Here is a 14,145-nt window from a genome sequence, read left to right on the forward strand (position 1 = left end):
GGAGAAAAGGAGGAGATCAGCCACAAGGGGCCCCTGATGTTTTACCACCCAAGGCTCACCGAGCAGGTCAGGCTTCACTGGGCTAGCCAGAACAGAACGATTCTATCCACATGGCATCATACTCCCTAAAGGTCCATCACACGATAACACAATACCTGACACAAATGCAAGATGTCTCCCCGTGCCATGCCTAGTTGGTAGGAAAAGAAAATCGCGTTGATGGGGAACAAAAGGCTTAGATTTACAAATCATACTCAAAATATGAGAACCCAGCCTTACTCAAAGCCACTCTGCAGGATGTCTCAAGGAATATGACATATCCCATAAGGAAACGAACCGCCTTGACTGTCCTTATCCTCAACCTCATCACACCTTCCTTCCAGTTCTTTCTGCAGGTGCGGCGTAGGATTTGGGCAAGTTGGTTTGCCTCTCCCAAATTCATTTCTTCCTTATTTAAATGGCGATAAACATCTTCTCTCATGCAAGGCGGTTAGAAAGTAGTTAACGATAATAAGGTTATCGTTATCGTGAAGGGCCTCGCAGACAGCAGATGCATACGTGTCGATGGATTCTTTTTCTCCCCCTTTCCCACCGTCCCCTTCTATTCCAGAAGGTAGCTTCGTTGGGCTGAGCCCCGGGTGTTGTATGTAAGCGATGAATCACGGAATCTACCCCCCCAAACCCAGAGCACACTGTATACACTGTCAGTTAGCTAACTTGACAATAAATTATATTTAAAAAAAAAAAAAGAATCCATGAGAAAATGGCAGAGAAGGGCATTCGTTATGCTGTGGTGTCTTCCTCCGCTTCCAGACAGAGACCTTTGTAACGCAGCTCTCATACTGCTCTCGGTGTCTGTTCCAAGAGGAGTGCCTCCGGCCCCTCCTAGCCCCTTCAGACTGCAGACCAATACATCCAAGTAGGCCAGCAACCGTCCAGTGCGCTTGGTTTCCACCTCCGAGCCCTGAGCAGAGATAGCAACTAAATCACACTGCACATGTACTCAAGGTGACCGAATCCCATGGTTGCAGACGATAGGTTCTGTCTCAATTCGCTGATAGTGGTGCCTTCACTCCTTCCTCCCTTCCTCCCAATGACACGACGAGGCCCCGTGTGGCCCGGAATCTCTGCATCGGAGGCCAGTAGCAGCTGCCGCTGTGGATCAATGTGCCTGTGGGCTGCCCTGCGCCGGGAATGGGACCCGACGAGCAGAGAAAGCTTGTCACCTTTGATTACTCGCCTTCTCCCGGTGCTAAAGAAACAAGATGTGAAGAATGGCCTCTCAAGAACATTTGATCCAGCCTGCAAAATCCCTGCCACTTTAACCCTTCCCTGCTGGAGATCCATGTATGGTCCTCAGAGGCGTTTTCAATGGAATGTCATTTCCAATCAATGGCCTACACGCCGACACGCCAACACGGCAGACTGCGCCGGGAAACCATCCCGTAGTAAGAACGGACAGAGAACAGGCGGAACGTACTCTGCGTCGTTTCCCTTCGGCGACACGTTGTGGTTAGGACGGCACTGGACTGAGCCACAGGCAATCTGGCTTCTAGTTTGTCTTCAGCGAGCCACGTGCGCCAGGCTGCCCCCATCCATCCAAGGAAGAAGCCAGAGAGGTTGGCGTCCGAGGGCCCTGCCAGGCCTGAAATCCCCAACATCGTGCAGCAGCCAAAGGTCCAGGGCTGGAGACGTGCAGGCATGGTTTACAGTCAGCTCCATGACTGACCCGCGAGTCACCAGACCTTTCTTTGAGTTTGTTAACAAACACGGGGATCATAAGCGTGCCTAATACGTAGAGTTATTTTGAGGGTTTTAATACGGTAAGTAAGTCAAAGTATTTAGCTCAGTGGTTGTCCTATAGAAGGAACTTAACTTAAAAACCCTATTCATGATTGCTTAGAGGATCTGTGTAACTGTGGATCACTGTTGATGAATCTACAAATCAGATGGCTTTAAAGTTGATTGTTCGGTAAAGACCATGAACTCGTCGGGAAAGATGTGAGGGTTTCCGTTTCTGCAAATGCCCCTGCATTACTCCGCCACAGAAGGTACCAGGAAAAAACAAACAAATGGACCAACAAAGAAGCACAGAGCACGTAGAACGTTGCTCCCTGAATGACATCCGAGGCCTGGCCGCTCAAGGGCCCGGCTGCTTTCCTGAGCGCGTGCTGGCTCCTCTGTGCCTTCTCGTTGCTAGCGGCTCTGCTCACACCGTGTAAGCGACTCGTAGAAACCCCATTGACAGTCAACCTGCATAGAAAAGCCAAAGGAAAGAGTCAATGCAATTAACCCAGAGTGAAGTCCTGCTTCGAAAAAATTCTCCCACTCTATTCTTGGATTTATAGTACAAGGTTTTCACTGTAATGGCTCTTGTAAATTAATTGCAGACACAATTGTCTACGGGCATCCTCAGAATAAGTGGCAAGTAGTTAATTGCACCCCGAATTAGCCAATTCTGCCCATAATTAACCATTTGAAGACAATTAATTGCATGCATAATATTTGCACCTGCAACTAATTGGAGGCCCTTATATTGTTCCTGGAAGAAAGAAGGAAAGAAAGAACAACACCAACAACAAAAGAACCAGGACTACTCTTGAAATGTCTTCTTGCACAGTCCACGGTCCACGGAGCTGGAAGGAGAGTGGAGCTGCGGGGCGACTGGACCACGCTACAGCTGCCCCGGTGGCAAAGCGACCTTAAACCCTCGGGAGCAGCAAGGTCGGCGGGGCATTATTTTTCGCTCGCACTCCCCTTATCACTACTGCCAACTGACTGTACTTAAACTTAATTTCTTCAGCTATCTAATCATAAAATTGGAGGCTATTTAACGTGTGGAAAAATTGAGACCAATTTACCTTTTGCAATAGGGCTGTTGTTTTAAAAGAAAGGCTAAGTTCTCTCATTTTCGCTATCGTTTTATCCACGGGCAGCTCACTGCTTGCCATGGTCGAGAGCAAACGCTCTCCCAGCCCTGTGGGCCATGAAAAGAATAATCACATATGTATCATCATTCCAGAGGGGTTATGTTTGTCTGGATTAGCGCCCCCTGTCACGCTCAAAACAAAACATTGCTTATTAGTAATAATGACGGTGGTAGTAATACCAAAAACGACAATCTCTGCAATCCCCATATAGTAAATTCTTTCCCCCAGTGCTGTCCGCCACCTCGCGTAAGTTGTCAGAGCAATTCAAAGAAGATATTTTGTGCCCATTCTGTAGATGAGAAACTTGTGTAGAGAAACTGTCTACTTCAGCTAATGTTGCACAGGTAATAAGTCATTGGAAATATAATTTAAACTGGGGTAATCTAATCCATGTAAAGTGCTTGGTAGAGTGAATACTCCCTCAGTGAGTGATACAGTGAGTACTCAGTTAAGATTAGCCAAAGCACTCATATCCCCATTAAATTCTAAGTTTATTCTCTTAAACGGCCACATTGAGGATGGCGTTGTAATACTTAGGGATAAATATTAAGCACTCATCGTATTCCAGTTACTAACTGCTTCACGCGAACTAAATCGATTTGAATTCCGCAAGAGCATGAGTCGATATCATCATTATCCCCATTTTACAGATGATAAAACTGAGGTGGAGAAATGTTAACTAACTAGCTTAAGAACGTAAAACCATCAAGGGGATGAGAAGGAGGATTCCAACACTAGAATTCTGGCTCTAAAAGGTGTGTCCTTAACTGTCGTCCTATATTACGTCTTTCAACCTGAACAGATGGGTGGGTCTGTAAAAAATGTGTCTGTGTGTACATAAACTTGGACGTGATGGCTCTGTCTCTTAAAAATCAATACGTAAAACAATAACAACAAAAAACCTGTCCTGGATGACGAATGCCTGCTTTCCAAATGAGAGCAGAACCACATCGTCTCTGCTCTGGGAAGAGGAGAGGAAAATCCTGTTTACTCCCCACATAAGAAACTGGAGCCCACTGGCTACAAGTTGGTTCTAGAAGGAGGAGCTCTCGCTGATGACTCAGAAAACGATTTGAAGAATCATCAAGAGAAGTGGCCAGGAAATGAAAGACAGAGCAGAGACAGAGCGAAGTGTGGACGCCAGCCCAAAGCACATGGCATGGTAAAAGAGGAGGGGCTTGTGCAGGTGATTCGCAGGAAATGAGACACCAACAGGGAGGGGTGACGTCAACATACAGGATGCTGTGCCCAGCACAGGGGCTGCCGTTGGTGAGCCAGGGTTGGCTCCACCCATGTGGGCTCATCCTGGGCTGTCCTGAGGGTCTCACGAGGACCTGTGGCTCTTTAATGGGCAGAATGGTTTCCTGCAAGGGTCTCCTTCTCCGTGGAGGTGGAACCATGCTATACTACAAGCTGAAAGGTGCTAATGGTTGATGTACCATTGTGTCAAAGAATTCAGGAGTGCCAGTTAGATGCTTTGTGAGGAGTCAACAGAACAGGGTTCACACAAGAGGAGGAGAGGGAGTGGAGGCTCCCAGTGAGGTGAGCAATCACCACAGTTCAGCCTCAGAACTGACACCAAACTCCTGGCAGTTGGGAAAACAAATAAATACAAACATTTTGGTGGGGGGCTGGGTATGAGTTTTCTCATGTGACAATGATAAGCTGTAAAGGCACCAGGACCCTTAAGGGGTTACCCCTGCCCCCCGCCCAGCCCCAGAAATAAACCTACAACATGGCATGGTCAATTTTACTGGTAAATATCTTGAACACAACAAAGCCAATGATAGACGAGTAGCTACTCAAGTAGCCTGGTCAGAGTGTGGCCACTGATCCAGTCGCCAACATATTGAGAGACTGGTCTCACGATCGGGTGCAAACCCAAATAAATCTTCCTTCAGCTTGTGTTTTCCCAGCTTATACACAGCATGAAAGAAAGGGTGTTCTAACATGTCCCTGAATCATGGTGATCCGTACATGAGCATAACCCCACCTTTCCTTCATTTGCTAGTGTAACTCCTGATGCAGACCCAGTGGTGGCAGCATGGTATATCTCCCTTCCTTCCTTCCTTCCTTCTTCCTTCCTTCTTTCCTTCCTTCCTTCCTTCTTCTTTCCTTCCTTCCTTCCTTCTTCTTTCCTTCCTTCCTTCCTTCCTTCCCCCCTCCCTTCCTTCCATCTTCTTTCTTTCCTTCCTTCCTCCCTCCCTCCTTTCCTTCCTCCCTCCCCCACTCCCTTCTTCTTTCCTTCCTTCCTTCCTTATTCTTTCCTTCCTTCCTTCTTCTTCCTTCCTTCCTTCCCCCCTCCCTTCCTTCCTTCCTCCCTTCCTTCCTTCCTTCCTTCCTCCTTCCCTCCATCCCTCCTCCCTCCCTCCCTTCCTTCCTCCCTCCCTCCTCCCTTTCTTCCTTCCCCCCTCCCTTTCTTCCTCCCTCCCTCCCCCCTTTCTTCTTTCCCTCCTCCCTTCCTTCCTCCCTTCCTTCTTTCATTCATTCCCTCCTTCCTCCTTCCTTCCTTCCTTCCTTCCTTCCTTCCTTCCTTCCTTCCATCCTTCCTTCCATCCTACCTTCCTTCCTTTCTTTAAGTTTATTTATTTATTTTTAGAGAGAGGGGGAGAGAGAGAGAGCATGCATGGGGGAGAGCCAGAGAGAGATGGAGAGAATCCTAAACAGGCTCTGCATTGTCAGTGCAGAGCCTGGTGTGGGGCTCAAACTCATGAACTGTTAGAGCATGACCTGGGCTGAAATAAAAAATGAGACACTTAACTGACTGAGCCACCCTCGTGACCAAGGGGCACCACTAGGCATCTCTAGTATGGGTTCTTTAAAACGCTGTTTTCTACTGGTAAAGTAATCCTGTCTTTTCTCCAATCCATATCTGTCATTTACTTAATTGTCAATACTAATTTGTTTTTTGGTCATGGATTAATGTGAAAGGTATGAATCCACAGTCTACCTTTCTCTTTGCCACAGGACAGCATAGCTAGCATCGTAGTAACTCTTGCGTATTACAGGTTATTCACCGTAACCGTTTGGAGGTAAACAAGAGTGGCCTTGACCTCCAGGACGCGAACCCTCTGCGTCCTGTAAGTTGGAATACCCAGGTGACCGTGGTGGGCAGCGATTCCTCCTGCTTGCCCATTTTCTTTGTGCACAACACGCTAATGTTGCCTAGTGAAAACACTCTAGCACATACCGCAGACCCTCATTTGCTAGAAGAATCATTCATCCTGAATAATTTGTGGCCTCCCATTGTGGTATTCCAATCAGGAGGGCCACCCCATCAGGCCTAGGGAGTCGCCACAGTTAGCTAACATTTATGTATTACACACCTTTGGGGCTTAAAAAAATTTTTTTAACATTTATTTATTCTTGAGATACAGAAAGAGACAGAGCGTGAGCAGGAGACACAGAATCCGAAGCATGCTCCAGGCTCTGAGCTTTCAGCCCAGAGCCCAACGCAGGGCTTGAACTCATGAACCGTACATCATGACCTGAGCCAAAGTCAGACGCCCAACTGATGGAGTCAGCCAGGAGCCCCCACATTTTGGGATTTTTAATAGATGTCCGAGGTGTCAAAGTTGTGGTAGGCCAACATCTTCATATTATTTAAGTTTTTTTTTTAAGTTTATTTATCTTGAGAGAAAGAGAGAGAGAGAGAGAGAGAGAGAATTGAAAGCGAGCTCCGCACTGTCAGCAAGGAGCCCAATGAGAAAGCCGATCTCACCAACCATGAAATCATGACCTGAGCCAAAATCCAGAGTTGGACTCAACCAACTCAGGCACCCAGGTGTCCCTAGACTCCTATCATGATACACATTTGTTAATGCCTCCTTCCCACATTGGATTTTCAGTCCCTATTCTGTCCCTGGACAGAATGTCAGCGGGGAATTAATGTGCGCTGGGGATTCATCATCGGCCACCGCGACATCTGTTATACTCTTACACTTTTTCTCCTATAGCCCACAGAAACTTAAATTTAAAGCTTCCTTAACAAAACTGCCAAGCGCCGTGTCAAATGCATGCTCTGTGAAGGGAGGTCAATGTCTGCCAGCGTCCCTGTCCCCAGGTGGGTGCCCGCAGCAGTGAGGGCGTGGCTGCAGGGGAGGGCAGGGGCAGGCAAGACGGCTGGGCAGGGGGGAGGACCCAGGAGAGAGAGGGAAGGCGAAAATACCCCTGTCTGAGCTCAGATCAGCCTTCTAGCCCTTCTAAGATTCCTACTTCTCCCCCAGAGCCCCCACCCCCATATTTATTCCCATGACACCCATTACTGTTCACGGAAACCTAGAGACCCCCCTCCCCCTGCCCCTGCGCAGCCCCACAAAAGCACGCAGATCCAGCTAGGATCTGGGAGCCTCCAGACTAGCCCACGAGCGTGAAGTCATACATGCATAATTTATACAGCCCGATGCCACCACATGCAGAGTTGTACAAAAGCCATGAAAAGAACTGCTCCTAGAATACGAGGCACGAATCAGAAGGCGGTGCTCCCGGTGGCATCGCGGAACATGGGCCTTCATCGCGTTCAAATGTCTCCCCGGCCTCCGTGGCGCGTCTCAAACTACATCTCTTTCCAGCCCAGCGACAACAACGCCTTCTCTCACATTATTTGCGGGGTGCTCACCTCGCCCGCTCTTCAAACATGACCTAATTGCCACCTGCCAGGCAGTGGCCTGGGCGTAAAACGCGGCTTTTTGTGTAGGAAGGCGGAATCATCGTGCAGCACCTCGCATCCGAACAGCCCGATTGGAAAGACAAGGGGGCCGGGGAAGAGGTCAGGATGAGAATTAAGGACTTCTTTCCCATTTACCTAGGAGTCCTCCCCAACCCTCCATACATGCGTTTTCAAAAAAGGTTGTTAAAAAAAAAAAAAAATGGAAGAGAACAAAAACTCACAAACTGGATTTGCCAAAAAAAAAAAAATCTCTCAGCGGGAGGCGTCCCTTGCTGGGAGTGAGTCTGAGTGTCAGGTTGGAGCTTCCGGCACCTTCTCCCAGCTTTCCACAAGCCTGGCCTTCGCAGTGAATCAACCACAGAGGATCCTTTTTATCAAGATCCCGCCGTTGTTTGCCCCTGGCTTCTGGAGGTCTGGTCTTCGAGATGGAATATTCGTGAAACAGGGAGCAGCCAAGAAAGAAACCTACTGAGCGGATGAGTGTTTTGTTCTGGGATCATCTCCGTGAGAGCGGAGAGACGAAACCGGGCTGAGTGTGCTTGTGGAATCCATTGGGATCTCGCCTGATAAAAAGGCTGGGTTTAAACCCACCAGGCCAGGGGCATTTTCAGCCGTAGGCTGAGGCTCTCTGGTAACTGGTGCATCGTCACACGAGTCCCTTAAAAACACCCAGGGCCAAACTGAGGTAACAACGTGTGTCAGCTCACGCTTCAGCAAAAATTAAGAAATAAAAAGCACCCGGACAAAACACTGAGACTTTGAGGAGAGCCTCTACACGGCACTGTTGCCTTTGCGGGGTTAAAACCAACGGTAAGTCAGGGTCACAGTTCATTAAAGATGTGCTCGCTTTATGTGGTATAAAGCCAAATTCTGCCCATAAGGCTTTACATCTAGAATCTCGTTCGGGGCCGCGGCGGGGACAGGAAGACAGGCATTATTAGATTTTTACTGGCAAATAGGAGAGAATCCTGTGACTTGAACAATCAGGCAGGGATACAGGTGAGGGGGTGGAAACTTACCTTTTTTTTGTTTTTTGGTTTCTGTTTTCTTTTTAAGAGAGGGAGAGCGAGCATGAGTGGGGGAGGGGCAGAGAGAAAGGAGACAGGGTCCCAAGCGGACCAGTGCAGAGCCCGATTTGGGGCTCGAGTCCATGAACTGGGAGATCATGACCCGAGCCGAAGTCAAGAGTTGGACGCTTCACCCATGGCGCCCTCCCCCACCAGGCGCCCCGAGCGTGCAGAGCTCTGTCAAAGGAAAGAAGCAGGTATTTCAGATTTAAAAGTAAAGTTCAGCTCTGACAAAAACACCCACTTTCCTAGGAACCGTCATTTGTTTCTGACAACTTTGGTCTGTACGCGGTTTGGAAAAGAACCGTCTCTTTAGAAGGTAACACGCGTGTGGCTACACCATATCCATAACATGTGTAGAGCATGGGTTGAAATCATTACGAAGCGGGTACAGTACTTTGTGCTGAGGAAGTTTAATGCACTTCAGGGACTGGAGTGTGCCGGAACCATCTCTGGGCACCTTGGAGGAACGGTCAAATCCAACATTTAACCGAGAGTCACTTGTCCGTCACCCACCGTCCTTACTCCCCTAGGAAAACTGGGAGTGGGGCTCTAACCCTACCTCACGCAGCACTTCCTTTTCCTTTCTCATTTCATCTGTATAGGATATATGTGGGTTTTACCAAGACAGAAGCCTCTGAAAATGAAAAAACAAACAAAAAAACCCAAAAACAAAAAAAAAAACCCAGGCTTTGTAACCAGTGAGACAAGGCATCTAAGCTCTGGTGGTCTTCCAGATGCCTTCGAATTACACAGGAACCCGGTAAACACAGGTACCAACATCAGACACGAATGAGGCCACTCGTGGTTGTCCAGACACACTCTGGTGTCGAGTAAGGTCCTGGCTTCTGGACAGTGCCTGTCCCCACCCCCACCGCTAGACTTGATCTTGACTGGCAGAGATAAAGTGTTCAGAGCCTTCTGACAAGAGTTGGAAAACTCGATCAGCGACCTTACAAAAATAGACATCATTGTTCTTCAGTTGGCCAGGTGATCTAGCACAGGGCTCCGCGTCGGCTTTCTGTGAAGGAGCCAGTGGGTTTCAATTTGTGGAAATGAGCCACAAGGAGAGGTTCAAGGTGATGCTCAGGTGAGAATGAGCTGGGGTTTTCTCCCACCGAAGGCTTGCCGTTTCCTATACGGGCACACGAAGCAAGAGTGCGACCCCCAAGGAAGATGCCTACTGGGTACATTTTGGGCGAGAGCATTACATGAGGGAGGCAAGTCGCGGGACATTCAAAAGGAAAGCAGTAGATTCATGCTGGAGGGGATGATATTTACTGGCTTGAGACAAACAGGCTATCTTCGTTTCCGCAAAATAACATTTTTGGTGTCAGGGAATTGTCATGGCTGTCCACTCGGTGCCACAGGCCATCACTTACCACTTTTTTTTTTAATGCTTTCTCCAGAGCCAAACAAAGGCAGTTTAACTTTTTTAATGTTTATTTAGTTTTGAGAGAAAGAGAGAGAGAGAGAGAGAGCATGAGCAGGGGAGAGGCAGAGAGAGAGGGAGACACAGAATCTGAAACAGGCTCCAGGCTCTGAGCCATCAGCCCAGAGCCCGACGCGGGGCTCGAACTCACAAACTGCGACATCGTGACCTGAGCCGAAGTCGGACGCTTAAGTGACTGAGCCACCCGGGTGCCCAAAACAAAGGCAGTTTGAAGGGCAGCCTATGGAAACAAGGCCTGGGCTTAGCAGTTTGAGGCTAACCCCCCCAGACTTTCGCTTTGAAGGCCACTTGTGCAAAATGGATGGAGACAGTAACTTCACAGTGGCACCATTTCTGAGTGCGGTTGCTGCTTCCCTTGGGGCACGTCGGGTAGAATAAAGTAGGCAAAGGAAGCCAGGACCGTGCGTGCTCTGGGGGAAGGTGGCTTAGGCGCTCTGGGAAGTGAAGCAGAGGACAGGGTTTGTCTTCGAGGCCAGAGCTGAACACTCTGCACACCGGAGGCCAAAGGCATCCCAGCCCCCGATATGGATGAAGCCTTACAGGAACACAGCCGTGCCCACTGGTGTGCGTATTGCGTATGGCTCTTTTCAAGTTCAAGTAACAACAACAGAGCCGAGGAGCTGTAACGACGTGACTTGCAAAATCGATGTTATTTACTACCTGGCTCTTTATAGAAAAGGTCTGCCGGCCCCTACTTGTAAGCAAGGGACAACTGCTAAAATGTGTCTCTCCATAATGACATAGGATTAACAAAAGAGGCTAGAAATGCAAGGAGTAGGCGTTCAAGGTCATTTTAAATTCTTCCCGTTCCATAAATTTGGGGTCTCTCGCTGATTTTAGAAAAATTGCACGAGCAACAATGTATCGAACCAGCATGCTAGGTAGTAATTGAGTTAAGTTATTTCTTGATCATTGCAATCGATTTTCTTTCATTATTTCTCACTCTTGATTCTCTAAAGAGTTGTGCACCGAGCTAGAGCCAACTAACGTGTGTAGATCACTGCGTGGTTGGGGAACAGTTGATTCCTGGGACACGGTGGCAAGCAGCACAATTCTCCAAACTGCCAAGGCTTTGTTGTTTAAACAGACACCTTTTACATCTTTACCCAAAAGAAGTGAGCCAGGGAGCGTTTCTGGGTCACTTCCTGGGTTTCAAATACTATTGCAATTTACAAAATTGGGGGCGCACCTCCAGAGCCCAAGTAATATGGAATAGGTTATACAGAGCACTGGGTCTGAATATTTAAATAAGAAGCGTGCTCATCCGCTGAGTGGCCAAAAGCCAAGCTTTCGATACGGATTTCCTTAATCGAGAAGACGTGCTGTGTTCCAATTAGACTGTATACTGTTGTGTGTTCTTAGCACAAGCCAAAGGGACTTATTTTCCATTTGAACATGGAGAGAGCTTCTCCTTTCCCGTGAGATCAGGATCTTCCACTGCGGTTGGCGGGAATCATAATTCTGGGCAAGAGCAGAGCTTGGTTGAGATATGGGTTATTTGTATCTTGTGGCATCTCAAGAAGAGTTTGCATGATGCCGATATGTTCTATTTTTTTTTATTTGTTTTGTGAGAGAGAGAGAGAGAGAGAGAGAGAGAGACAGCACAAGTGGGAGAGGGGCAGAGAAAGGGAGAGAGAGAATCCCAAGCAGGCTCCGGGCTGTCACCGCAATCTTAATGAACCCGTGAGATCAGGACCTAAGCAGAAACCAAGAGTCGGACGCTTAAACAACTGAGCCACTCAAGCATTCCACTCATTTGTTCTGAGATTTAGTCAGTAACCAAAGGGAATGGCCTGTGGGTTTGTAAGGCTCTGAGGAAGTGAATTTATATATCACCCTCTCGAAACATGGAGTAACGCGTTGCTGAATATTCACTGGTCCTCATGCATTTGGTTGGTTTCTTTTCTTCGTTTCTTATCTCAGGTATCAAAGTTCATGAACAAATTGATCCTGGTTTTCCCCTCAGAAATAAGCCCTTTTTTTAATGTCTCACTTTTGTAGCACGTTTTTCCAGCATTTTGGAGAATTCTCATAAAGCATTTGACTAAGAGATGCGGGAGAAAGGGAAAGGCTTTTGAAGGAAGTCAAAATGACAGGTGCATCCCCAATGCAAGCCTCACTGGCTGGCATGATCTTGAGACAGTAAACCTCATTTATCTCTTTGACCATCTTCTTACCAATCTATAAAACAGGTAGGATCTGAGAATCACAGGAAAAGCAGCAAAAGTAGCTCGATTCTCCTAGGCTTCCAGAAGCCTGCGGTGGGCAGGTAGGGTCAGAGCAATACTGTCCAGTCCAGTTTCCTCAAGTCATTGAAGCGGGTGCCCCCACGGAGCATTTGGCTCCTGATGTGCCAACACGGTGTTCTAGACAAAGTCACCTTACGAACCTTTCAACCTCTTGCGTATATTGGGGTGACAGACGCCCCTCCTCACCGTGCTGTGAGACGTTCATGGACCATGGCTCTCAGAACCGGGTCACCGTGACCCTGACCCGGCATTCTTCCTCTCTATGCTGACCAGGGCTGGGTCGGGAGGTAGCATCTATGGAACTTCATCCTTCTTTCTCATCAGTCACCATTGAGAAAGCTGCTTTACGCTTCTCTGCATATTTCTGTTTTCAGACACTGCACTGACTGTATCACCAACAACCCTCGGGCTGAGGTTCCTCTCACCAATTTTTCTAACACTTTCTAATGTGAGAGAGCCTCGGTGCAAAGCTACCGCCCATCTCTTCTCTGGGGGCAGCTTGGGCTACTGGAATGAGACAGCCGAGACGGGACAGCTTAAAAAACAGAAGCGTGTTTTCTCCCAGTTCTGAAGACTGGAAGTCCAAGGTCAAGGTGCCAGTAGGGTTTGTTTCTGGGGAGAGTGCTCTCTTGCTTGCGGATATCTGCCTTCTCGCCGTGTCCTCACATGGCCTCCTCTGCGTGCGTGTGCAGAGACAGAGAAAGTTCCGGAGTCTCTTCCTCTTCGAATAAGGACATCATCCCTGTAAGATCAGGCCTCGCCCCTGTGATGCCACCGCAACTCAGTTACCCCTTAAAGGTCCTGTCTCCAAATATAGTCACTTTGGGGGTGAGGGCTTCAGTCTGTGACTTCCAGGGGACACATTTCAGTCCGTAACAGGGCTTCTGGGTTTCTAAGAATCCTAAGAATTGGCCTCACGCTGGTTCAAATCTCACGCAACCTGTGGCTGTAGTCATGCGAATGGATGAATACATAATCCAGGGTGCAGCACACAGAGCCCGGGACATGAAGGTCAGCCTTTTCCACCACCACCCCCTCGTATGCTCAAGAAAGTCTAAACAATGCTTTAAGAAATGGAATCTGTTCCTGGGATTTCTTCATGTCAAGAGAGAGCTACTGTTTATAGATGGCTCTGGAATGATGCCCACTGTTGCCTGGTTACATCGCCTCCTGGACACCAAGCTACTGACACCACTTCATGTGCCAACTACGTGATCACCAGGTGCCTTGTGTCCCTTCACCTCCTTTCGAGGATGACGTTTTCCCCATCAGTGTCTGGGAAGGACCTGTGAGGCGGAAGCCAAACCACTCAGAAAAACAGGATGGTGTGCTTGAAAAAGCGTGACCCTTTGGCACAAACAGGGGCTCCCTGCACCCGCAGGTGGGACGTCACAGCTGGCCAGCCTGCTCCGGGAGCGCTAGGGTATGGCTTTCAAAGACAGCCATCTCGGGAAGAAGGGCTTGTCTATGTTCAGAACAAGGGTCTGATGATCAGCTGCATCCACATGAGGGGCATAAAGCTTTAGCTTCAATAAAGGGAGAGATCAAATGCCTACGAAGTCATGAGGAATACTGCGCAAATCAAACTTATAATTAAAACGTAATTCCTGTCCTTCTCCTGATGCACAGAATGCTCTTTTTTTTTCTGGACCGATGCCAGGGTATGCCATCAGAAGGCAGATCAGATGCTCGCATAGAACACCCCTGCCTGCCTGGCGAATCTCCGTGATGTATGCGATTTCATGGATGGAGCATGAGACCAGGTGAAGAGAAGAGG

General features: G+C 48.3%; 1 long non-coding RNA gene across 1 annotated transcript in view; it reads right to left on the reverse strand.

Moving 5' to 3' along the window:
• Positions 1 to 220: 220 nt before the first annotated feature.
• The window catches only part of LOC128773694 (uncharacterized), an 88,017-nt gene continuing 74,092 nt past the window's right edge, over positions 221 to 14,145 (reverse strand). Inside the window, exon 2 of the long non-coding RNA XR_008418132.1 lies at positions 221 to 2,253. This is a non-coding gene — a long non-coding RNA (uncharacterized LOC128773694). The remainder of the gene's footprint in view (positions 2,254 to 14,145) is intronic.

The sequence above is a fragment of the Panthera pardus genome, unplaced genomic scaffold (genome assembly GCF_024362965.1).
Source record: "Panthera pardus isolate Hobbes unplaced genomic scaffold, ASM2436296v1 HiC_scaffold_26, whole genome shotgun sequence".
Lineage (NCBI taxonomy): Eukaryota > Metazoa > Chordata > Mammalia > Carnivora > Felidae > Panthera > Panthera pardus.